This window comes from Asparagus officinalis, chromosome 8 (assembly GCF_001876935.1).
Source record: "Asparagus officinalis chromosome 8, Aspof.V1, whole genome shotgun sequence".
Lineage (NCBI taxonomy): Eukaryota > Viridiplantae > Streptophyta > Magnoliopsida > Asparagales > Asparagaceae > Asparagus > Asparagus officinalis.
The window spans coordinates 94,635,899-94,639,589 of NC_033801.1; the positions used below are offsets into that span (position 1 = coordinate 94,635,899).

At 34.4% G+C, this 3,691-nt stretch overlaps 1 protein-coding gene across 1 annotated transcript in view; it reads right to left on the bottom strand.

Moving 5' to 3' along the window:
* Positions 1-3,097, bottom strand: part of LOC109819463 (malate dehydrogenase, chloroplastic-like) — a 5,138-nt gene extending 2,041 nt beyond the window's left edge. Inside the window, exon 1 of the mRNA XM_020385203.1 lies at positions 2,946-3,097. The gene's annotated coding sequence lies outside the window, so the exon portion shown is untranslated. The remainder of the gene's footprint in view (positions 1-2,945) is intronic.

Sequence of the window (3,691 nt, forward strand, 5' to 3'; positions counted from 1 at the left end):
AACATCACATTCTGATAGAAAGCCTATATGTTAACAGTTCGTGCTCCAGCAGTCACAATTTATCACAAAAACTTCTAATCCAGCAATATTCTTAATGATTGCTTCATTTCTGAATGCAGACACCTAAAGTAATTATCTAGGGAAATGAATAAAATTTTGAACAGAAAGAACATTAAAACAAAATCAGAAAGCTTCCATACTTTCACTTGATCAATACATAGATAGCATTTACTACTTTGATACCTAAGGGTTAGGATGTCACTCATCTAATTGTGCAAACTACAACCAATGTTTTAAATATTGGTTATCGGAAATACATCAAACAGGTTTAGTGGATGTGAAATAGAATAGAATAGCAATGTTTTTGTTTAGTGTATGCGGGTTGGGCATCGAAAAAAGAGGGTTTTCATCTCCAAACCCAAACCAGTTCACTTAGAATGCAAATTGTAGAAAATCGAGTGACTTTTAGCCCACGAGAAATTAGCCGCATTATCGGATTTCCACCGATATATCGGGAAAATCGGCCCAAAACTATATGCAATATATTTCTACAAAAATCGTATCGGCCATAGCCCAAACCCTATATATCAGCAATAAATCGATAAAATCGGTCTATTTTTAAAACACTGACAACAGCATCAACAAACAAAAAGAACTTAATTCTTCATTCTTGAAATCTAGAAGACAGATCAAGCAAGCAAAGAGATAAATGTGAAACATAGAAGTACAGTTAACAACTGATCAACATCTGTGTAAGCTGAAAGCTAACCAATGAAGCCTAGTAGTGATGACTACCCACAAACATAGAACACATAAGAGAGCATCGTAGTAATGATACAATATAGTACCTATTAAATTAGTATTCTACTTTAAAAGTTCTAGATTATCACACTTGTTCATTTTATATAGTAATTCTACATCCAAAAGGACAAAAAAAGCAAGTATATGATTCCAGTCCATAATTGGGATGATTGTTTCTTTTGAGTTGCCAACTTGTTGATGTGTACTAAAGAACACATAGTAGCATGTAACATTACAGGTAAAGCGGATAAGTGGGCTTGGAGCTCAATCAAATAAAATTGAGCATTGAGGTGGTCACATAGAATTCAAAAGCGACTCCAGATTTGTGTTTATGAATCTAAATTCAAATCAAATTTGCAATTTCCATCCAAAATCAAGTTCAAATTATCCTAGAGTCCAAATATATTTGTATCCAGTTTTATTTGCTATCTGGGAATTATCTTTTTTTTCGAAAGATGATACACATCTCCACCATTTGAATATTTGATCAAGAATTCATGAAATATCAACTTAGTATCTGGGAATTATCTTTTTTTTCCTTTCTTTTCGAAAGATGATACACATCTCCACCATTTGAATATTTGATCAAAGAATTTTGATACAGAATTGTCTGACACAACAGTTTCTGTTCAAATTTTCCCTAAGGTTTTATGCACAATTAAAGTCAATCATCATGAATTTCATATATGTTATATTAGAATCTTGTGCATGTGTGATAGATAGAGGGTAATGGTTTAGAATGTATAAATGTCTAGTGGACATTTAACAACCAAATGAATTAAATATGTGGATTACCATATTTGATTCTTTTATCAACCAAATCTAAGAAAAGCCTTGCGCTACATTTTCACTTAAATTGATCAAAGACTCATCCTTCCTCATTTCCTCCATCTGAGTTACTACTAGGTCTTCCTTTCTTTTTAAATTATAATTCTATTACTTCTCTTAATTAGTGTGTCAATTTACCTCCACTCTAAATGTCTAAATTATCTTAATCGGATCTCTCACGTTTTGTTATTGATGGGAGCAATTCAGAATGATGCAATATTGGTTTCTGACTTGGTCTGATTTGAAATAGTTACTTGTTCGTATTATCCCTAGATTATGAATTAATAGACTATAAATTACTAGACCCTAGTTTACTCGGACACTGTGTTTTGGGTGCCATATCATGTTGGACACGTGTCGGACATGGATTCGCTGCGGACACGCAATGGAAACATGTAGGCCAAAGGAAAACCCGATTTGCCCGTTACGTATAGCCCTAAACTAGTTTGTTTGGCATATCAGGCTCAAAACCAATAGTTTTTTTAACCCGAAAGCCATCACTTAAAGATTAGAAAAATACTCATCTCATGCGATCAAAACTAAACTTCTGTTGTTAAACCTTAATTCTTAGTTTGGTTTAACTTGATTCTTAATTGTTAATGATCGTTAAAGAAACATACAAATGACATAGGTATCTAATTTAATATTTTGATTTAACATAAATATTATGTGTCTCTCCATATCTTGCCTTTTACAAATTTGTTGTGTCCCGCGTCCGCGTCCGTGTCCCCACCCACACCAGTATAGTAGATGCAGCAGTAAATGCCCCTTAAACAAGACATCTGTGTTGCAGGCGGTTACAGTAATACACTAAACCGTATAAATATTTCAGCTAGGAATTTGCATGTTAAAATTTCTTGAATTAGTTAAAAAATCAAAATTTCTGTTTCGATCCGAGGATCTGTAAGCAAAAGCGTAAGCTTGAGAATTATAAGTCAGTTGGAGATATCAGTGAATTGAACTTTGTTTGCTCGGATTCATCCCTAGTGTTTCCTTACCGTATTTCTTCCCCAAGCTAAAACCTTAGATCTGTTGCCCTAATACACGACTAATTCCAAGATCAGACTAGAATCATTAAATTTGAGGAGTTGCTGTTAAAATAGCTGATGATTACTCATTCAACGCGTCTTCAAGATTCCTATGTTCCACAAAAAAACAAGAAAACCACAAATAGAATGGACATTTTGAAAAACGTTTTCTTGCCAAAATTTCTCCAAGAAATTCAGCTACGAGCTTCGTCTAACAGATTCAAGAACAAGTAAAGCAAAAAAAATACGGACAAAATTAAGAGAGAGAAAGAAAAGAAAAAAAATTACCTAAAAAGACCTCGATTAAAACCCTACTCGTCGTCGCTCTGGGGAGGCGAGGCCAGGGGAAAAGAGGAGTAAATAAAAGGGAAAGTCAGCACCTTGAAGGGTATAATTGTCAGAATGGGGCTTTTTTAGGCGGTTGGGTGGGACCCCGGCCAGCCATCTGCCGTTGAGATTGGTATTTCTCTATCTAATCGACGGATGAAATGACGTAATCGCTCTCTCCGTACCAATCGATCCCACTTCGGCGTCACCGGCTTGGGGTTTGGATCCATTTGTTGTGACGTGTGAGAAAAAGATTGTTGGTTAATTGAAGAAAACACCCTTGACTTTTGAGTGTTTTTTTCACCAAACCCCCTTAACTTTATTCATCTCACTCATAATTAATTCCTCGGAACTTTGGGGTCTCACAGAACTAGCTGAACTTTTCTCCCTGGACTCCTTTACTTATAATTTACTAATAAATAAAATTTTCTTGAGAGAAAAAAAAATTAAAATTCAGGAGAGGGAATATATTGCCTATAAATAACAAATTAAAAAAAATTCTCTAAAGAACGAATAAGGGGTTAGAACAAATAAGGGGGTTTGGTGAAAAAAAGTTTTAGATTGGAGAGGAGAGAAAAAAAAATTAAAATTCAGGAGAGGGAATATATTGCCTATAAATAACAAATTAAAAAAAATTCTCTAAAGAACGAATAAGGGGTTAGAACAAATAAGGGGGTTTGGTGAAAAAAAGTTTTAGATTGGAGAGG